Genomic DNA, 24,214 nt, shown 5'->3' with positions numbered 1-24,214 from the left:
ATAATAGGAACATTTATGACAAATAAATTGCATTGAAAGTAAGGGTGCGTTTCACATTTGTAGTTTGTATTACAACAAGCCACATGACATTGTTCTTATCTCTTAGCAGCTATGGTCCTTTGCTGATAACAATATGGCAAGTGGTTAGCACATCCACCTCACAGTTCTCAGTTTGAGAGACCGGGTTCCAGTTTTCCTTTGTGGCGTTTGCATGATCACCGAGCTTGCCTGAGTTATCTTCAGGTATGCATCCTTCCCTAGAAAAACTGCTTCTAACATGCTGAGGGTGGAATACTATAAATTGTCCTTAGTTGTTTGTCTACACAACTGGGTAACTGAAGGTATAATTTGCCCTTCATTTTATAATTGTGGCCCAAAATAATCAGGTACATTTTCATTGGCAATATTTACCACTCTGCAAAATAATTTAGCACTCTCCAAAATATTTATTTTTTACCGTGTATATGCATTTTGTTATTGGCTGATAACCAACCCAGGGTGTACCCACTACCCAGCCTCTCGCCCAAAGTCAGTTGGGATAGGTTCCGTCTCACCCGTGCCTCTAGTAAACGGTACAAAGACTGGACGGAAGGAAGATAACATTATATTGACAATATACGATGCATCAGCACACCAGCAATTAAATTCCTTTATGCTATGAAAATATGTTCTGTTTGGGAATTAATGATAGCACGTTAACTACATACATTCCGAAGCCAAGACATGATAAGTTACCAGCTGTTTATTGCCTGAAATTATATCCGGATTCTGCTTTTTAGGGGCAAACATATATATATATATTTTTTTTCAATTGGAGTTGATGCTTTCTCACTTTTCCACTGGAACCACCATGGTTGATTTGGTTCACACCTGAGTGTGGGTATGGTGCTCCCGCCTGATCAAATAAATCATTCCAAAAGGGCAAACAAAAAAAAATGGAGTTTGATTATAACAGAAGAAGTCTGTATAAAATACGGGAAATTAAGAGTCATTTTACAGACGTGAAGATGCAACACTTCGGGGTGCAATGCTTTTATGTTGTAATGAACACATATAATGTAAAACAAGAACTCCTCATGCTGTTATAAATCTTCTACGAAGTCAAAGTGAGGGAGAAAAAAGTGACTCCTTACTGCTGTGACGCCGAGACAAAGATAGAAATGTCTTTTGTTCTGCTCTGTGGCCCGCATTCTTCAGGTATGTTTAATTAATGTGCACTTGTTATGGCATTCTTGTCTCAGGGCGTACAGTAGGAACGACATCTGTTTAATCAACAACTTCCTCTGATAGTCCCTCAGTTGGGTGCGAGCTGTCAGTTGAATTCTCAGATGGCCCCACCATGGGATTTATGAGCCTTATAGAAATTCACAACACTGTCTCCAGGAGCTCCGCACAGTCGGCAGCCATGGACAAAAAAAAGGCCTTAGTCAAAGCAGTTTGAGTCCCAAGCTTGAGTCTTCCACTGCTTGACTGTGCTTTGCTACTTAAATTATTTGAAGCAACTTTATTATTGTCACAGCCCATTAGTCTAAAACAGGAATGCTGCCATTTTCCCCTTGCTGAGCATCCTGTGGAGTTGCCTTTGTTGGCGGCAGATCTCATCTTACTGGTGATTGCGCTTGGCTTCCACACTTGTAATCAAGGCATTGGATGCTCACATACTGCAAGTCCACTCTACACAGAGACTCAAGAGATTACCATCTCGATCCCCATCAACTCTGATTACCCCACTTGAGGTGTGTGAAAATGTCATATTTTACATATCCCAATAATTCACCATATACTGTATAAAAAGTACTGCAGTCCTCGTGGAGTGAAAGGGATGATGCGGTTCCTCCTACCAGATTTGAAGTTGAAACTCCTCCTCCTGCTGCTCTGGTGGTGTGTAATTGGCGCTCCCATGGTCATTACCGTAGACTGGCAAGCCAACACAACTACTATCAGTGTAATTTGATCTAATTGGCCCAGTGTTGCTCGTGATTCAGATCAGACAAATAGCAATGACTAATTTAAATGGCGCAGTGACCTTTTGAAAGCTTCAGTCTAATTAACCTTCTGCTGATGCATGCAGGTACTGTACGTGGAAGTGGGTCACAAGCAATGGCTGGCTGATTGGCTTCAAAGTGGACTGGTTAATAACCACTCAGCAAGACAACCAGCTCAGTGGTGATACAGAGATGACATCCAGTTAATTCCCCCTTAATTAGAGCAAGACCTTTAGTTCAACTATAGAATCTTTGTGGACGGACATTGTGGTCAAAAAATACAAAAACACTTCTTGACATACTTTAAATACAGACATTAAGAGTAAACCACAATGCATTATTCCACTAAGCAGATAATTAAGTCTGATTTGTTGTCACTCATGCCATTCGACGACACAGCGGATAATCAAGTCATTTGAATGCTTACAATTATGGATGTTAAGGATGAGGAGGATAATGCACTCGACTGAAAATGCAATATGGGGTGGGGGGGGGGGGGGAGTCTTGCACAACATAAATTATCTGTTTTATTCAAGCTAATGGCTAATACAATGTATTATATCCTAATTATGGCTTAAAACAGCATAATTTTCTGTAATCAGAAGCCAAAACTGGCTCTCTATTACGTTTTTAGTTCACTTCTGGACAGTCCTTGCGTGAAGGTGGATTCCAGGATCTTTTGTCACTGCGTCTTCCGGGTGGATCGTTTTAACGATTGTTTCTCGATCCTGTCAATCAATCTGCCGTAACAATGTCATGCGTGCTCGTTAATAGCTGCACATGCACACTTCTAATGTTTGTAGCATGTAGCCGCTGAGCTTAGGACATTCATCGTTGTAGCTCCACCAATCTCACCGCATACTTTAAAAATGGCTGAGAGCCACAAGAGGACATCCGTCTATGAAGAGAGGCCGGCTGCAGTGACTGATGAAGATGAAGATGAGCCCGCACGTTTCCGGCATTTGATAGGCGTTTTCCCCGGACGAATAGCAGGAGAGCTGGTCGGATGGTCTTTCGCATGCGCAGTTTTTAGAAAGTGACAAACGGACATTTGGCTTCTACTTTTTGAGAAGAACCTGGAATCCACCATTTAGAAAGATGTTGAAAGCGGAAAAAAAATAAAACATTTTGCAGGACATGTTCATGTAGTAAATCCAAAATAATTAATCACTTGGGGACTAAGCACAGGGAGTGGAGCACAAGTAGTTCTGTTTTATATGGTCCTTTTTCCCCAGACATACTGTAAATGACAAACTAAGGAAAGCACTCAAAATCAAAGGGCAACACCTTCTTTCGATTTAACATATTTACTGCATTTTGAGGATTTTAACTAAAATGCTACTCAGTCACAAGTAGCCAAGGAGCCCCATAAGTGGAGTAATTTATGCTTGACAACAGTGATTACATTTACATGCAGTCAATATTCGTGTTAAAGTCAAAATTCCATTTCTGAAGCATTCGGGATAATCCGTTTACATGCACGAGCGGACATTTATTCTTGCATACATATCCCTATCTAAACCGTGACACACTGACAATATAATTTCCGCTTGTAACTTTCTACGGTCAAAATAAGACATTCAAAATAAGATATTCATGTCACTCACCAGAATAAAGTAACTAGTTTCCTCCTCGCTCCTAAATTGTGGTTCTGTGCTGCGTTTGTTTCTCCATGTTTATTTACGCCAGACACAGAGACTTATTATATACTGTACATGCATATCGCAGGCGCCGGTCCGAAACATCATAAATCACAATTTGGTAAATTGTAAGTCCACGAGTGGGCTCTATTTCTATGAAGTGTTGACCAAAAGTGTTGAAAAACGCTTGCTATCTTTGATGATGCAATGTTAATGGTTAAACAAACATGCTGTTCTTGGGGTCTACTGAAAAGGGATGATTTTGGGATTCCAAGATTACGGCCCAACACCAGAGATGTACTATATGTGTACACACTGTTGCATTTTTTTCTGTAGAGACAAAACAACATGAAGATGCCATGGATAAATCAATGTATTCAAGTTAGGCCTGTGAATCCAGCATAAACAGAACACAAACCTATCGACGCCTTCTTAAAATAATTGCCTAAGTCATTTTTTTCAGATTTTTCAAGAAACACAGAAACATTTAACCATTTGCATCATGAGGAGATGATTTATAACTTTGCTCTGCAAGCTGAATTCTTGCGGTATTTGTGAGTTCACAAACTTGCGAGAATACATCTTGTACCAAGCCCGTTGATTTCCACCGATCTGAACTACCATATTGTTTGGGGGCGGGATTTGCAGCTGTGACGAAACCAGGAAGTGCCAACAGTCGACACCGTGGGAAACAAACTAACCTAACATGGATGAATGTACGCTGCAATTAATTCTGTTCTTGCAGAATTACTCTCTGTTTCCTTGTTGAATGTTAAACAGCGTGCATTTCTATCTGGTAAAGATGTTTGCATAGTTTTTTTCCTAAGATGGGACCAAAGACAACATTTTCATCCGTTGCCAGGATTGGTAAAAACAAACGTGTACACGATGCTGTATCGTCCAATCAGCTCGAAGTATTGTACACACTGTCCGGCCTTTCCCGAGCAAATAACCGTGGAGTGAACCACAATTATCAAACTGACTATTGCCAGGTTAGATGATTTATGCAAAAAAAAAAAAAAAGTTTTGCAAAAAAATGACAAGCAATTATTTTAAGAGGGTGACACTATGTAGGTACCCTGATCATGTGACCAAATGTTCGAGTTAGAAAAGGGATAACTCAGGAGTCTTATTCGTGTTTTTAAGAACATATTCATATTTTTGCATGTGCTTACCCACATATTGACAATATTTGGGTTTTGAAAGGGTAATTGACTCCATGTAAACATAGTCATTGTGTCATGCATTGGATTCTGCAGTATATATATATAGTACAGCATACATTACAATATTCACAAGGCAATATATACTAATTAATGGCTTTTTTTGTGAATACACAAATAAAATATATGATCTATTAACAGGTGGTTAACCCCTGGCATAGGGTAACATTTTATAACTAAAACAATGGTCAAACTAAAACGGTTGAAAGAGAAAATATTTATCTATTACAATTTACTTCCAGATCGGAACTTGTGCCACCCCTCCATTAAATGTAACTTATATATATATATATATATATATATATATTTTTATTTTTTTTTATTTATTTTTTTTTTTTTTTTTAAGTTAGTGCAGTTTAGCATTACTGTCAACACATCCCCAACAAAAATGTCCCTTGACCCTCTGATGCTTCATTTCTATGCTGTTCCTGTCTTCTTAAGAAGATTATCTCGTAGTGGCTGTCACTGTCAAGAAGGTTGTGCACGTGCATGTGTCACTGTACAAAATTGTTTGCGGGAATGCATTTGGGGTAAAATGAATGGGCACTAATGCGCCTCGCAGTCTTGGAATGAGCCCACAGAGAGGAGCGGCTAATCCTATCATTCTACACCATTCATCTCCAATCCACTTGGCTTTTAGGATTTTTCTCAACGGGCAATTTGTGGCTTCCCTGTTGGATCTCTTCAATGCCAATATGTTATGACTACAAAACACTTCCAGGACTGCCTGGGAGTCAGAGAGAAGGGCTCTAAACGTAGTCTGTGACCCTGTCACTGTCCACACTGACAGCTTCCAGCCAGCCCACTGCACTCCACAGCTTAATGACAGATACGTTCACAACGCATAAAATTGTAGCTTGTCAGCATCAAATTAGAGACAAAAAGAGACTCCGTTAGACCACAAGATCATTGCTTAACAATAAATCTTGCTGCATCTTTGTAAGGTTATCTTTGGATGTGAATCCTTGTTAAACTGTCTCAACTTAAGACTCCTTAATGACAAAATACAAGGCTAAGTTAAATGAATACCAGTCTATTTTTTATTGTTAAGGTCACATTCTAAGAGGTGAGTTGATACGGTCTTTAAAATGAAGCAAAGTCAAAGGCTGAATGGCTTCCAGATGGTGGCGTCTCTCCTCCACACAGTCAGTCAGTCAGTTTCTGCCTGACAGATGCTACATTTGCTTCCAGGGTAAAACATGAGCAGCCTTCCATAACTAAACAAGACAGGGGACCTGCATTAACTGTGTCCTCACTTCCATGTACTGCAAGACCCAACTCTTCAGAGAGGACCTCCCCTCCCCAAAGGCCTGACTCTACACACAAGAGTGCTTTTTGAGTATTTTCCCAAATGGAGGCGAATATGTGATAACACACACACATAATATTGATGAAAATGTGAATGTACAATATCACTGAGCATGACAATTTAACTCATTCAATACAATAAACTGTTTTTCTTTCTTCAACCAGCAGTGTAATGCATACCCCTATTTGAATCACATCAATAAGACCTTGTTGCCAGGAAAACTCAAGTTGCGGTGCTTTCAGTTTCCCAAGACTCTTGTGGCCTAACAGAATACAAGATCCCCAACAACAAGGTGAAAAAACTTTGGCACAGGTTATCAGCACATAGCTGAAACTGTAGCTTTGAATTCCTTGTTATCCGAGTTCTGTCAGACTGCACAGGGAGAAAAAATTGGAATTAGAAATCACAAGTCTCGTGGAAGAATTCAAAAGCACCAAAACAAGGCTGATCATGACCCTTCTAAATAAGAGGAGACAGGGATACATACAGCAGGCCCCCAGGTGGATAGGGGAGGGAAGAAGACACAATCATAAGTTGGCCAGAGCACCAAATAGGTTCTTCACCTCAGAGATGTGGTTGGCCAAGTCTAATATGGGAGAGCGGTTCTCAAAAGTGACACAAAGCAACATCAGTGTGGAAGCGAGTGCTTGTGGTTGAAGAGGTCATGAGGCGGGGAGAGGCAGAGCGTCATGCCACAACCGTCTCAATGTATAGGCTGGGGAGACAGGACCAACAGGGACAGCCTAGAGAAGAAAAAGCTCAGCTGGTGTGACATCTGGCAGATGAAGGGAGTGCGGCTGAGTTTCATCATCAGTCACATGTGAACTACTACCTTGCCCTGAAAACATGAAACTGTGGTACATAGAATATCCCGCTTGTTACCTGCGGCATAAACACTGGAACATAGGTAAACCACTCCACACTTCCAACAAACATCTGCAGGAATGGTCCACTTCCTACATTTTGTACAAGCAGGCCAACCTCAAGAGCACAAAACAACACCAAAGGAATGCCCCCCAAAAAAGCTCTCCCAGAAAAAGCACCTACAACATTCCAGCCAGACATGGTCCTGGGGTCTCCAAAAGCTACTGATTTTGTGGAGCTGACGACGACAGGATTGAAGTTGCTCATGAAAAGGAGAAAGATCCCAGAATGGCTGGAATCTTCCAAATAGAGTTAGGGTGCAGCGGATTTGTCACAACATCTATGACAATTCTGTTGAGGACAACGGGGGTGAGGGGCCACCCTCTCCAACAGGCTATGAAGACCGTGTAAAGAGCTGCTTAAAAAAGCAGCAACTGGCACTGGATCAGAAACAACTGCTCACCAACGACAGTTGGCATGCAGCCAGGCATACACCTGGCCCAGAGAGGACAGTCTTGCCATACAGAGTCCATGGGAATACCCTCGAGACATTTAGGGTGCACTCACACTAGGGCCATTTCTTCCATACCGTACTGAAGCCTGATTGCTCCCCTCCCCTGTCCCCTCCGAGCCGCACTCACATTACACTAACCAAACCGTGCCCAGGCCCAGTTGCCTCCAAAATATACGTCATCACGTTGATTCACACAAGAAGAAGACATCATCATAGGGGGACTGCACTTCATCGTCAGACCAATCATCTCTTTGGTAGGGATGCTCTGGTTGTTGTATGGTCAACAGTTCAGGTCGCTCGCTATATACGTCGCACGTACGTGACGTCATGGTTACGTTTCGCGCGGCGACTACTCGCCGTAGCTGTGCGCATGTGCGGCCAACCGTACCGTGCTCTGGTTCAACTCTCCCAATCGTGCTAAACTGGGGACCCGAACCGTACTCAGGCGCGGGTCGATTGCGCTCACACTCCTGGACTTTAGCAGCAAGTGTGTTTGGGCACGGTACAAGTGGCCCAAGTGTGAGTGCGCCCTTAGAGACGTTGTGGGCTTTTCAGTGAAAGAAATGTCAAAAAAGTGTGCACACCTAATGACCCCAATGATATACTTAGCATCTCTTTCACAAGTCCATACCTAAAGCAATCTTCAAGACGTAATAATTGAAACATCTTGTGACAATATTTTTACAGGGTATTTTCTAATTATTAGCAACTTTTGTTCATCACAGCTGACAGGTTGCCCAGAAAGGTTTCTGGGGAAACTGTTTGCAAATAGTCAGCTAGATACCTCACTTCGATTGACCACCAGGAATTGCTTTCACAAAAACTTAAGAATCTAATACCCGGTAATCTATATGTCCAACTACATCTTCACTTATTTTGTTCACCAGCTTTCTTTTCAGCAAGTAATGGTGAGTGACAAGCAATGAGCAGATGAGGGGGCTGTTTGACAACATGCCACACGCCAACCCTACTTACAGGCTGCACAGCCCCCTCCCAACTCTACCATGCAGTATTGCAGAGCCAAGTCCGCAACACTGACATCCAGGCTGTGGGACGTGGTCAGTCAGAGCCCAGGGAGTTGTGACAGCCTGCTGCTCTTTCAGCCACAGCAATGGAGAAATGCACTCAACTGAAGCATAACAGTTTCTCAAAGCACAGAAGAAATGCACATAAAGCATCACTAACACTCACTCTCTTACTCACATACAGTAAACACACATGCACACAATGCCTCAAGGTTGAAACTGTGCGTCCACACAGGATATATGCACATGTGGACATAAATACACAAGTATACAGCCAAATGCTATGGGAGACATGCAAGCCAACAGGCAGGCAACAAAGACATGATAATCATCCAAAATCTCTCACAGATTGAATGTATTAAAGCTTCCAGATAGTTTTCGACTTCATCGCTGTGGTTCATTGTCAGCTCTTTTCGACTTGGGGTTGTTTTCATTTCTCATCAGAAGATCTGATTTTACATTATTGAGAACTGTCTTGAAAATAAAATGAACGGGTCCATTGATTGGCTGCAAAGTAGGAGGAAGTGAAGGAAGACCTCATTTGGCAAATAAGCGTACATAGATGGCAAATGCGGAGGGAGTGATACGCCTTCCTTCTGCGAATCAACGGGCATGATTTAGCAACGTGACTCTCAGGGACCAGCCGAGCAGAAGACAACATTCTTTCAAATTTAGGAAATGGAGAAGTGGAGGGGTCTCTCGTCTTAGCAAGTATTTTGATAGCAAGATCTAAGTCCATGTCTCTAGCCTGCTAAATATTTTGGGTTGACAGGGCTGATGTTAGTCAACATAACATTGTAAGGTGTGCTGAAAAATGGTCACTGCATTTGTTGTCGCTACAAAATTATGCAATAACAGCGTAAGTCACAACGTCTTTCTCGACATCTGTGTAAGAAGGGCCATTAGCAAATTACATACTTGTATTATAGGGTGACATATATAGTAGGTAGTAAAAACCTTTTCTCGTTCTGATGGCTGTAGTATCAGTGGTAGTCAAGTACTTACTGCAGCTAAAAATTTGATGATATCTGACATTATGGAATAACAGGAGATATCATTGACAAATATTGACAACAATCAACAAAGCCAACCAATATAGTCTGGGCCTATTAGGAATATCATTGTACAATGTTTTGCAGAAGATGTATGAAGCAATTCAACATAAGTTTTTCAGAAATGTAGTCTATCTATAGTTGTTCAGTGAAACAAGTGCAGATTTATACAAGTTTTTGTAGAAATTATAAAATAAATAAATAAATACATTTTTTATATATATATATACATAAGTTTTTTTTTTAAGACGATAATGCCCAGAGTTAAGAGATACTGTACATGACCCATTATTCAGGGACTAGTGATACAAATATAACTGAAGAAGGAACGCCTCTAAAAAGCAAATTGTTGAGAGTTTACCGTGTTACTTCCCCAGTAGAGCTATAAGTGCAACACTACTTTGGAGACAGGAACAACTCTTCAAACAAATTTCTGTCTTTGGGGGATTTTAGCAATTGTTCAGTCATACACTTTGAGCTGCCCTGAGGTAAAGGAAATCCTTTTTTAGCTGTGCAATGCAATGGCATTTACTTCTGTCCTGACACGCTACAGCCAGGAGACGATTTGGATGTGAAGATTGCAACTGCAGTACTTACACTTGTTTCATGGCCCAAAGGATGGCTTTGGGCTTGAAGAAAAAGGGATTAACGGCAAGCTTTGCCTAGTTTTAATCTTTCGTACTGAAGTTTATTTTGTGTCAGGCCTTGTTTTGACTCGAATTCCTTTGTAATGCCACAGAATCCCCATTCGGCTGCCTAGCCGTCTAGGTTTCCAAAATGTAGCCAACCCCTTCCTTGCCATCCCCACGACTCTCTTGATGTACCTTTTGCATATCAAGGCAGTCCAAATCAGCAAAACCCACATTTTTGCATGAGCACAAAAACACCCGGAACATATTTTCCTTGTAGCAAAATGAATTCTGGTGCAGTGGTGCCCTTGCAGCTTGAAGGAAAGGGCTGTGGCTATGACAATGTAATGACTGGGCTCATCATACAAGGCCAGTCAATCACAGAGCACCAGTGTTTTCACTCAAGGCATTCTCAATGCATAACAGCTGTATAAATACATTAAACAGGATCCTGACGCCAGTGAGTAAAAACAGTCCCTCTGCTTCTTACAAATATATATAATATTGTAAAAATAAATGAAGAAATACGACTAGTAAAGTAAGACTTGAGAAATTAAAGCAAGTGTTAGAGCTTGTTTGGTGGGAGTGTAATGGGGCTTTATGGTAAGAGACACATCCCCTCTGACCCCAGACTTTAAAATTGTACCACTTATATGATCCCAAGGCATAGGTGATGTTTGAATTGAATTATCTGGTTATTTCTCATCAGTGCCAAATTTAAAGCTGGATTTACATGACGTGGTAAAAAAAAAACACAAATATGAGTTTAAAACAGTTAATGGAATAAGTCTGGTTTTAAAATTAAGTAAATATAGGTTGTAGAATCATTACGCAATTGTACTTGTTGACAGCATTAACTAAGTAAATTTACAAAAGACTTGACGTGCCCAAAACAAAAAGATTTGTTTGACACTTAGCGGAACTTGTAACTTGCATAGCCTATTTGTGATTAAATTAGATCTCTGATTTAGGCTGTGTGTACATGTAGGTTGTTTCAGGTGATGAAAACACAGTGATATCCTGCTATGTTTCACTTAAATCTACAAGCCAATACCTATACTCACTAAATCACAAATTCTGCCAAAGTAGAGATACTTTTACATGTTAGCAAACACAGGGTTGATAAAGCATCAAAAAGTGCTTGTAACTCTTTCTGTCTTTAGCTATCAACATCCCTTTAATTGCTACCTGGAGTGTATATCATGGCCACAATGATTCATCATCAGTGCAGGAATTTGTCACAATCATCTTTAATGAAACTGGCACTAATCAGTGCCTCCCGTCTATGCTGGAAAGTACTTCCATTGATTGGATTCTGATGAGGTTGTGGGGGCCGTAGGCTGACACTAAAAATGGGATTTGTAGCTATTTCCAGAAAGAGACCGATTTGTTTACCCCCACCGAGTAAGGCAAAACATGATAAAAACGGGTTAGTCTGTAAATGATAAGACACAGCTAGCTATGGATTGTGTTGCCATTCTACCATTTACAGCCGTCATGGTTCCGCCAAATGTAAAACATTTGAAATGGGAAAGTGTTAGTATCTGTTGTAATGCATTTACAATGTTTATCATCCTGCTGTTGACAGCAGATATGACAAATGAATAACATACTAAAAGTATAAACAACAGGATTTTTTTTTTTAATTCAAATTGCTAAACGTTAGTAACATAACTGCCTAACTCATCATCATCTGACTATAGAGAGTAATTTCCTGCAAAAATGTGACTTTGGCAAAAAAAATAAGTTTGGCACATGACGTACCTTTTCATGTTTGTTGAAATTAATTAATTAGAATTAGAAGAATTAGAAGAAGAAGAATTAGTAGAAGAAAAATAATTAGAAGAATAATTAGAAGATAAATTGGAAGAAGAAGAATTAGAAGTAGAAGAAGAAGAATAACAACAACAATAACAAACAACAACAACAAACAACTACTATCTTATTCAAAGTCAAGATTTCCATTAAAAACAAGTCCCTACTCACCACAGTGCTCAAGCCATATTCCTTCACCAGCCGAAGGGAGTTCAAGTAGCAGGAGGTGAGGTCATTGGTCTCGGTGGGGCCCACATGACCTCTGGCCACTGGACCCACGGTGTGGATCACAACTGTTGGAAAGGGACAAAACACAAAGCTTATTTTAAACACCAGACACCTCTAGCAAGGTGACATGGTTGGCAGCAGTTCTAAAGCAGCATGCCGTGTATTACTAAGTGACTATAAAATCTCTCAGCGGGCTGCCAAACCACCAAGCATATGCCAAGAACAGCAACCTGGTACAGACGTCCACAATGGATGTAAACCTAAATACCTTAATTATATATACAAAATGTATTAACTCATTTAAATTATATTACAATGTTTTGTATGCCATCCATTCAAATAGTCACATCCTAACCTGTAATCTTTGCAGTGTTGTCTGTACTTAATATACATTTTATTCAGGATTTGGTCTGGACAGAATATAATACAACATCTCAATCCAATGATACAAAAGATCACATGGAATAAGAGGATTGAACATATAACTTGGCCCAAGCACAATCCCCACACAATTCTGCTTGACTCTTCTTCTCAATTTTCAACAATGCAGAAAAACAACATTCCCAAAAATCTGGTGCAGTCTAAAGCCAAACACACAAGTCATCATAGTTGTAATGGATTAGAACAATCCAAAACAGAATTGACAATTTTAAACAAATTAACAGATTGTTTTCAATAAAGGCAAATTGTTAGGTGCTTAATCTCACTGAATGACAAATTAAATCGAAAGTGACACATTTGTTCATAATTATGGCAGGAAAAAAAAAAAGATTTATAGAATACCAGTTGTGAACTGCAAATATTTGTAATGCCTGGAAACTTAACACAAAAGTTAAGGCTCCATTCAAACAAAGCTTATGAAGTCTGAAAGTAACATCATCAGTCAGCATCACTCCTGGTAAAGCCCACGCTTTGTTGTTATTCGAGCACAACACAATGCATTTCCGTAGAATCTTTATTGTCATAGTACAATATACATAGGTAGTACTGTATAGCTCTGTTAGCAATTACCATCAAATGTCCTTGCATCAAAACTTTGATTTCCCCATCAATGAATGCTTAAACGCCAAATGGTTACAAAAGCAAATGACCGTTTTTGCCTGCCTGGTTCTGGCAAAACCACAGAAAGAAAAACTAATTGAGCTGAGCTGTCCCTAGCGGGTAGTCCGGATTGTGGGCGATGGATTGGACATGAAATGACCCCTAAACACAGCAACCGTGGTGTGTGATCATCTTAGACATTCCCACTAAAATATTCCTCAGCTTTCTACCAAGGGGACATGCTCACTTCAAAGACACCACTTTCTTAGCAGAATTTTTTTTTTTTTTAAATATCCAGGCTTCATTTAGAACAGAAGTGCTGTGCTATTTTAGAGCAGGATTGGCACTTCACGGCCTAATCAATCTTTAATTTTCACTTGGCTATTATGAGTTTGAGGCTGCTGCTTTGCTTAATCCCATAAGACTTTTTTTTTAACATCTACTGCAGTGTGACAGCATCTTGACAACAATTCTTGGGGTGCAATAACAAGAACCACTTAATCATGATTAAAATCTAAATCTAAAATTGCTGCTTATGACAATTTTTACATTTTACGACAAATTTCTATATTTAAACATTTCCATTAAGATAAATAATTCATAGGTCATGAAGAGATGTTGTTGCATGAATTGTTTGACACATTTTTTACATTATCTGCACCTCCTGATACACAGGAAACAATGCAAATCTTTTCAGACCATTGGGGGATCAGCTAGGCACATGATTGGCCCAGCATTATATGGGGTATACAGTTAGTTGGCTTGTGAAACAAGGCTGGTCCCTAAACCACCTGGGAACTGTTTTAAATTGTGAACAAAGTGCATAATGTGTCTCCTTTAAGAACAAGAAGCTGCAGCACAAATTTACTTTATAGAGCTGGAAGATGCATGGTGTTGTGCCCAAACAAAAAAAGTACAACAAAAGAAAGTGTCATTTTATGAGTAGTTTATCATTGCAGCACATGGTGAAGAAATCCATTGCTGAACAAGCCGCAAAGGCTTGGATGCACAGATAACACGGTTTTATTTTGTAATTTCCCCACAAGCTGATGCAGCACATTTCACCACCTCTAAATGTTTGCATGGGTTTGCTAATATCGAGTCAGACTGCAAAAATCATGTTATCTTATTTACATAGATGGCCATGACTGTAATCAAGGTATAAAGTTGTGTTGCTAAATGTGTATAAAGTGACGCGTTTCCCCCCATATACTATCATCAGATCTCATCAATTTGATGATTTTGTGAATTTACTGGCACTGTCAAAATGAGCTTAAAGTATTTTCTATGAGTCTACATCAGTAATATCAGGATTTGTGTACCTGATGTACATCTCTAGAACTAGGGGAGACCGGTGCTTGATGATGATCTTTATATACTTCTTCAAATCATTACATTATATATAAAGACCAAGAAAAAGACCAAAGTCTTAGGTATATTTATTCTGTGTCAGTACAGAGTTGTAAATAATTAAGTAGAGAGTGAATGCATGTGACCTGTTACCTTGCCAGTGGGTAAGTAGTTACACTATATGGGGTAAGATGTCACACTGGATTTTGCAGCTAATAAAAAGGACAAACTTGTTTTTTGAACATTGAAGTCAGACAAAAAATGTTTATCATTGCTCTTGAAACATGTTAAATGAGCAAACGTTCACATCAACTATTATGCAACAAGCACAGGATTAAAGTCCTTAAGAACTGCTGACACATAGGCCATGACTAAGCCTCAAATGTCTATTTTTCCTTCCTTAAACTAAAAATTCATGATTATATTGCAATACAAAAAAATAAATCATTGCTTCATCACTTAAACCAGTCCTAAAATGTAGACCAGGGATGGGCAAACTGGGTCCTCGAGGGCTGGAGTCCTGCAGGTTTTGGATGTTTCCCTTCTTCAATACAGCTGATATACAGTGTGATCAGCTCATCAGCAAGCTCTACATATGGCTGATAACGATCCCGTTGATTGGAATCAGCTTGTGTTGGAAGAGGGAAACCTCTAAAACTTGCAGGACTCCGGCCCTCGAGGACCGAGTTTGCCCGCCCTTGATGTAGACAGTTCCAACAACAATTAGGAGATACATTTTTAAACATGCAAACGATTTCCCTCACTTGTCAGACTCATGATTCAAAGGTCACTTCTGGCATATATTAACCAATTTGTCAGTGGTGCATTTTAATTGGCCAGTTCTTTGCATCTCTGACAACTAACCCAAACTAAAGTTTCCCCAAACTATCATGTTGGCTAATACTAGCTCTACTTTAAAGTTAGCAGGACAATGACTGAGGCATGACAAGGTGCCTGAATTCCTGTCACGAGTCGACATGAAATGCTCCTAGAATTTGTATATGGACGACGCTTGTTTATATAAATATATAATATATATAAAAGGTCAAATATATTTCTTTGGGTTGAGCAAAATGGTCAGTTGGCACTCATCTCTGATCATAACATGCTATTCTCTTCTCAAACACGACATGATCCGACCATATATAAGAAGAAAACTATTCACCTTTTTAGTTACGCCCTCTGGTGGAGAAAATAATTGCAACGTGACAACTTTTTCTTTTTTTCTTCCAGAGAGAGCTCAGTATTGTTCATTCAGTAATCTTACCAATTTGACATGTCATCATCATTGCCCTCAACCAAGCCCCTCCCCCCGACCCCACCCCCGCTAGCTCCCCAAACCCTGAACACGGGTTGGAAGGGGAGATGGGAGCACTGGGAGACGGTAAACATCCCCCGAGCCCCAGACCCAGCGGGGAAAGGCCCCGGTCGTCACGCCAGCGTACCTAGTGAAAGCTAACCCTGTTCGCCAGCTCGCCGACTGGTGGACTCTACCCCGTGGATGTGACCCCACCCAGTGTATATACAAGTGTGTGGTGCATTAGAATTGGGACCAGAAGAGATGGAGCAGAGGGAAATGATATCCCACCCCCGCTACGATCCACCTGCTTCACAGACGTGTAAGGAATGTGACAACTTGCTCTGGTCTCCTCACATTTAATTTTGACTTGCCGAATATTATTCCCAGAGATGGAAGACACTACTCTGTGTATAATTTACTTGTTTAAACTATATAGTGGATACAAACAACTGCCACTTCGAGCTCTACAAAATACAAAAAGCAGCACCACATTTCCAGTAGTAATGCTTTATGCTGCATTTTGGTGTGATTACTAGCGTAGACCCAACTTGTCATGTAGACAGCGGTTTGAATGTTATTGAATGAGGATTACTAAATGAAGTATGGACACCCACTCGGACATGGAACTGGTGTTGTCATGGTGACAGATAGTGCAAAGTGATCCTTTAACACTTGCCGCCGCTCCAGTCAGGAAGGCGAGCTTTTTGGAAACCTCAAATCATCTGCCACATGCCGAGCAGAAATAGTTGCTCATGCATTTAGACTCACATCTCTTCTTCATAAATTGAAAAGGGCTGCTTTATTCATACACTTTGCTTTCTGTGTGGATTTCCACTGCAAAATGTTTCACATTTAAACAAGTGAGGGGGTAAAGAGCATGTGAAACGTGTCACATTTAAACAAGTGAAGGGGTAAAGTGCAAGTGAGATTGGGCAAAGCAGTAACAGATATTATGGTAGGTTTTTCCACTATGACCAATTATTTGTGCCATCGCACAACACTACATTACAAAACATTTTTATGATTGGTAAACACGCTTCATGTTCATACACAATGAAGTCTAGTTACGAGACTATTTTTTTGAGAAAAAAAAAATCCATTGAATTATAGATACCACCAAGAAAGGGCAGATTAGTAGATCCTTTGGTCACTGAGAAATACAACATTTTCATGTACCGGGTATCCATACTGCCAATCATTACTCTTCACCGATAAAGGCCAACACATCCACGTTCAAGCGATACAAGATTTATAACTCATTTTTTAGTATTGGATTATGTATTGTGTACAAAGAGTAAAAGTGCAAATATCTCTGGCATCTTATTCCCTGAATTTTCTTTAAACCGATTAAGTATCAAAATAAGAACGTGATCGTGATGACGTATCCCGTGCGTAAACGAAAGTCGCCTTTGTTCATTTCAATGGGAGTTTGCTGACGTAATGGGCAAAAAAAGGCCGTCTTCTTTCCAAATTACTGTGCTACTTTTGATCAGAGTAAAATCCTCAGCACTTCAGGTTTCATGCCATTCGGTGGCGGTGGTTGGTGGCTTCTCCTAATGTGGGCAAAAGCGTGCTTAGCACACGACACATAGCTTGGCCTAGCAGAGTAAAAGTCACCCGGATGTTTACAGTCCAGGTTAGGGACTGTCCACAAATTACATTTCCAGAGGGAACAATGTCAATGGTGACTTGAGTGGTAATTTGAGCCTCTGTAACATGCAACTTATAGACGGTCCCCAACTTTGACTCGCTATGAGCCGGCTGGCTGAATGAATCAGCCAGTTTCATCCGGCTTTCGGCTGGATACAAATCTTTGGCGAGTTCTCCGTCGCTGTACTGCTTTTGAAGAAGTGCTTCTTTGCTATAGGAAGTAATTCCACCTTTGGTGTCCGCCGTGGGACACAATAATTCCTCGTGAGTGGCTTTGTTGTCATTAGCAACCATGTCATATATGCATGTTTTACGCACGCGACACGTCACGATGATCACTGACTGTCCAAAAAGGCTGATACTGTACTAATTGCAAAAATATTCATAACAATTGCTATAACATCATAACCGCTCAACATAAATTGACATTTTTTTCAGGGAACTATTTCACAGACTTGCTGGTTCGCTTTTCATAAGTCTTGTATTCCTTTAAGCACCCACATGGTAAAATAGCATCTATATAGCCTTCAAATGCCAAGCAGTAAACACAACTTATTTGAAAAGCTACGGTATTTCTCATACTGAAGGCAAACACTTTTACTGTGATCATGCACCTTTAATTTATTTATTTGATTTTGCTTCGTCTCACTATTTTCCATTCATTCATAAGACACTTTAAGAGCAAGGTATTAAGGCAGAGCTTTGATAACAACCGGCCCTGTTTTGTTTTGTAAAATGTAAAAAACTAACCACACAAACACAGGATAGTCTTTTATCTGTCCCACTCTGATGTTGCACTTGTTTTTGTTTTGTTGCAAGGATGGCAACAAAACAGTTTCCTAAACATAATTTTGTGTGTGCAAGCAAGGCCTTCATGAAACTTTCAAATGTCAGGTTTTCTCGTTCCCCTCCCTGTCTTTCTCACTCACTTCACAACAGGAAAGATAAATTGCAAAGTGACTATCAAGCCTGTGTTTGTGTTGTAGCAGGCCCGTATTTACACTTAATGGAAGAGGATAAGCGGTTTGGAAAATGGATGGATGAATGGAAGCAGAACAGTGAAATACTCTACTGCCTTTTATTGAATCCATTGCAAATACAGGGTGCTTCATATTTTTGCCTTACAGCAAACAGCAAATTTGAGCAATTTATTATTATTATTTTTGTATCTCTTATTTAGCATCTTGGGTGAGATCCTATATAGCACTGGCGGGAAAAAAATATTTTGTGACTTAATTTATTATTTCCACCGGGCCAATGAAAAAAAGATTACACTTGAAACATCACAAAGCTACAGCGAGGAAGCAGTGTGTGTGTGTGTGTGTGTGTGGGGGGGGGGGGGTGTCACATCTCATACCTTCTCTTTCAGATTGGATGAAAGTGTGCGAGTATTTGAACAGGTGATTTTCACAACAGGAATTAGACACATTTTTCCATCCAAAAGATAAGAAGGTAGACACTCCACAATCAACTAATACAAACAAACTATCCCCAACACAACTAAACAATCTACAGTACCCAAATAATTTTGCGGTGAAAGTTCCAGTGGAACTAGTTCCGTGCCCACTAAGTTTTCTTTATCCGGAGCTTTCCACTGTAAAATTATATAATGAAACAAGCATAATATCATGAAGGCGCATCCAGAAAGTCAATGTGAATATGTCACAATCCCTTCTTGGGACACCAAAAATAAATTTTTGGTCAGTTATTCTGATAAGAGCAAACCCTTTTCAACACAAAGCAATCAGGAAAACCATACACAGCTCACACTGATAAAATGGTAAACCAGGTCATCATGCCAGGCCTATACTGTGACAGCACTGACAAAAACCTCTATTTTCTTTCTGTAACACCTGGAGGCACTCTGCTAAAAAGAGTATGATCTCCCCAAAATGACAGGCGGACTATAGAGGTCCTACTTTTCCCAGAGACCTCCGTCAGCAGAGATGGTGCATGGCCCCATTATAGCTCCATCTGTTGAGAGTGACCAGGGCAGCCTCTTGTCTGCGTATTTCAGCTAGCTCCACTAAATAAGCTGTAACAAGGACTCACCCAGTTGGTGTCACCTCACAGGACTGCAGTCCCCCTCCCTATATTCACACAAAAGATTATCTACAGCAGTGGTTCTGAAACTTTTTACACCAAGTACCACCTCAAGAAATACTTCACTCTGCAACATTATGCAGTTTGAACATTTCAGTGATTGTTCACATACTACATGAGAAATCAGGTGTACCACTAGTCGTATCGCTAATCTAGATCATTGCCGAAACTTTGCAGCTGTTTTGTTGGACTAAGTAATTCTCAAATAAACTCTAAACCCTTATTGGAAACATTAAAATACCAAAAATAAATGGTAAATGGACTGTTTTTATATAGCACTTTAACTACAAGCGCTTCACTATTAAGTACTACTATTAAGTCTCACATTCACCCATTCACGCACACATTCACATGGTCATACAATATTTTCATAACTTTTCTTTTCTTACTAAACAGACTTAAAATTAGTTGAATGGTACCTTTGCCATGGACTGAGGGGATCTGTATCATTTTTACTGGCACTAAGCAACTTTGAGGCGGATGGTAAGAACACTGCCACACAAAAAACTACAAATGTGCCGACTGCTTTTGGGCATACGTCAAAAGCTACCCCGGATGAAAGGACAGTCAAGGATCAACATTGGCCCGGATTCCACTTGCTGGCGTGAGCTAAAAAACGACACAATGCACTTGTCCTCATAGCAAATGCGGTCTTCCTTCTGACATAACAATACCACTTTTGTCCATATGGTACCGCCACTATCAACGTAAACTGAAAGTTCCTTAGTGTTGCTTTAAATGGTACACATAAAACAACATTTTGGCACGCTACCACTAAGGTACCAAACATAATAAGGTAAAATCATTTCCATGAAGACTGGACCACTTGGTGAGTTCTGAGCATAAATCCTGACGTGGTGTGTGGACCAGATGACTAGAGGTGTTATAGCGGTAAAAATAGTGTGGCATATCATTTTGATGTGGAACTGTAACTAACCAATGAATTAAACAAAGGAGATCTAACTGATTTGAGCAGTGCTGCATGCTAAATAAAGCAATACAGAAACACTAGGAATTACTCCGTTCATCAGAACTTATGTGATTGTTAAATTAGACGATTTCTTCGAGAACCACTCCAACATTCCTTTGTAATAAAGAAGCAACAGGTCCCTGTCAACCATAAAGTGGTGTTTCAAGCTCCACCCAACACTTGCCAACTGGGACTGGCACACAAAGGAAAGCATGTTGAAAAGTGGGATCACAATATATGGGGTAAGAACATTTAATATAGCGTAAATTTCCCAACTGAAACATACTGCTCAGTGAAAATGAGGCTACCTTGTAATAGTGAAGTATACTCACAGCGTTACATTGATATGTTGTCAGGGACATATTATAAAGAATAACAAATTAACAGATAGTGGAAACTCAAACCAGGTCAGATATTTGGATGTCAAACCTTACAATGGCAGACTGGACTGAACTTTATATCACATGGAGTAGTGTGCTACATTCAAAGGGTAGAGAACACAAATACCAAGCTGTGCACATGCTTACGCAACAACCAAAAGCTTGAGGAAACAATCTTCAGGAAGAACACTGTTGAATTTACCAGGAAAAAAAACCCTTAAGAACACAGGTAGCACTGATGGGAGAGCACCACAAGCGCAAAATGAAGATTGAAGTGATTGAATTGGAAGCCTGAGTGGAAGACAAATAAATACATTATTTAATAACAGAAAATATATGAATTGCATTCATAAATTCTAAAAGCTGTCTTTGTTTGATTTAACTCATCCAGAGTGCATGTATGGCAATGGGGTACCGCACAAATGCTATTTTTAGACCGCAAGACCACGTGACTTCAGCAGCTTGAACCGGAAAGAGGTCAAACAGAAGCCGGCTTGTTGACAAGCTATGCAAGTAGTGCATGTTTTGTTCTCATTCATCTCCGGAAAAAAAACAAGCAGAGTAAACACAGCTGTTATGGAACTTGCAGAAACCACTCCTGACACTTCGACCGTCCACATATGAAGAATGTATACTTTATTCGTTTCCCGAAGCCAAAACTTCAGAGGGATAAATGCAAATATAAATCAACTTGTGCGGACGTCTAAAAGAGCTGTTTAACGCCAGTGAATTGAGCCTTTCACCTTCATATGTACATTTTGTTAGGGGCCATGCATGCATGCTCCTACGATGACAACCCTGCTCTTGCCGGCCACCGCCGTCCCGAAGAGGTAAGCGATTATCTTTATTTTAGTTTTAGTTTTTCGCGTTTGGCACTATCCCGATTGCCTTTAACAATAATGGATGATGAGGAAAAATGGTAAAATGGCGTTGCCATTGTTGTTCGGACCTGTCTTTCTTACCGCCTGATTTATTTATTAATTTTTTTTGCCCTACGTGCAGCTATGACATGTATGAAAATTTATCTGTAGGGCCTTTTCTGAATTAAGGAAACCGGTTCATAAGCGAGAAGGGTATAATAATTGAAATAATTGAGGTTTAGTGAGTTTTGTTGGTTGTGTCCAAGGATTTCCGAGTGGAATTGCGATCGCTACACACACAAAAAAAGCAATACAAATTTCCCCCCAACAACTGTCAAAGACGTAAGGCAACTAGATATGGACAAGGTATATGGTAGTAAAGGAAGGATAGCTTGTTGAAACTGGAGAATATCAGTGTCAGTTGAGTAGGACGATGTTTAAAAAAAAAAAAAAACACTTTACCTCTGGATCAGGTCGGCTCTTATCTCCTTAATTGAACATTTTCATGTTCTTCGACATCTATACCAGTGAAATATTCTCGGACAGAATTAGTCGATTTAGCGCAGTAGAAATCTCGCTAGTAGACCGTTTACATGCGTGAATATCATGAATATTAATTGTGGTGACGTATATCTTGCGGTACCCCATTGGATGCTAACTTGGGAGAGCACGCCTGGAAGAATAAACATTTAATGCATTTGTGAATACATCCTTCTATATATATTATTTGGTCCATCTTTAGCTCACCTTACTGAGTTATGCAATTGCCCACCATGAGGCTTTGGAGAATAAAACCAATCTATGTCAATCATTTATCCTGAAAGCTTACAGGCAGTACTGACAGCAACCTTGGATTGTGGTCCATCCTCTGGATTCTCTCTATAGCGCCACTCAGGTGTGAAGAGCTATTTTGAGCACTCTCTGAATGGTAGCACTGATGTGTGCAATGTTTTTCACTTGCTCTCCATCATTTCATTTCATATCCGGGCACAGTTTTACTTTGAATCAGCTTTGTCTGGCGAATATAGATGATGTACACTGTCTTCCTTGATAGAGGATCAACGAGGTTAATTTAACGAATGCTTGGCTTTTTTTTTTTTTTTAAAGACCGACTAAAAAACTGAATCGAAGTGAAAGTGACACTTGAAATGCACTGAAAGATGTGAAATAGTCTGTTGATCTGTGATTCATTCAATGAAACATTACCGATTGGAAATAATGGAAATAGAAATAATGTGTTCTAAAGTCAAACTATTGTTATCATAAAATTAAATTCAACTGTACAAGGACTACTTTTAAATATTATTTTATTATTAACTGTCCAAGACTTGTATAAACAAGTTTACCACTGTTGATATTGAATCTCTGAGTCCACCTACTTCTCGTAACCTCTGATATGTGTTTTTCCTCTTCGAACACTTTGGAATAAGTGCCAAAAAATGTAATATGCACGGCTGCTCAATAGTAGTTGACCACAATCTTTTTATGCAATCTTTGAGGAATACTTTTTCTTTTCTCACGAAATACAGTTCTGAACTCGGGATTTTGAAGGCCTTTTGATAAATTACATTTGCATAGTAACATAAATTGAAACGTTAAATGGCAGTTGGCATCTCAACTTAAAAATGAAGGCCTTCACTGTTCTCTTCTCATGTTGTCTTTTATTATTATTATTATAATTTCCATTGGTGATTTGTTTCTAAACCAAATAAGAATGTCTCTGAAGTGAAGCACTGACTGTGTACTCACAGGCTCCAGGATAAATTAATTCTCTTTACTGGGTTGAAACTGATGTCTGCATTTCACCTTGTGCTCCTTGAAGGTAAAACAGTTCTCCTTAATCCCACCATGCAGCACTAAAATCCCACTGTAATTGCACTTGATCTCCAGTGAAGAAAAAAAAAAACACTGATAGATGGACCAGCTAAACCAACTGTGAGATGTTGTCTTCTTGTATACAAAGATCCTATGGCGAAGGACTTGTGCCACATCCATCGAATAGAGTACCCCAAATTAACTAATTAAATCTGCATTTGTGTGAGGGCAAGATCAATGTGCATGCAGCATGTGGCAGTGATTACCAAAATATGTCAAAGAACAAGAGACTGTTGTCCAAAACAGTTCACTGACATGAATTATAGTGACTGGGGGGAAGGCGGTGGGACAACCTCCTGTCCATCATGCTGCTGCTTTTAAGCCAGCAGTGCTCAGTGTGTGTGTATGCGTATATTACAGGGGCCCCATGTTTGTTGATGATACAGAAACATCACCCGGCT

At 39.9% G+C, this 24,214-nt stretch overlaps 1 protein-coding gene across 1 annotated transcript in view; it reads right to left on the bottom strand.

Moving 5' to 3' along the window:
- Positions 1-12,349, bottom strand: part of LOC147163918 (uncharacterized) — a 150,721-nt gene extending 138,372 nt beyond the window's left edge. The window contains exon 1 of the mRNA XM_086092196.1: positions 12,228-12,349. The gene's annotated coding sequence lies outside the window, so the exon portion shown is untranslated. The remainder of the gene's footprint in view (positions 1-12,227) is intronic.
- Between the last annotated feature and the right edge of the window lie 11,865 nt (positions 12,350-24,214).

Source organism: Leptonotus elevatus, chromosome 13 (genome assembly GCF_054856555.1).
Source record: "Leptonotus elevatus isolate MCC_2025b chromosome 13, RoL_Lele_1.0, whole genome shotgun sequence".
Taxonomy (NCBI): Eukaryota; Metazoa; Chordata; class Actinopteri; order Syngnathiformes; family Syngnathidae; genus Leptonotus; species Leptonotus elevatus.
This window is presented reverse-complemented; position numbering and strand designations above follow the sequence as displayed.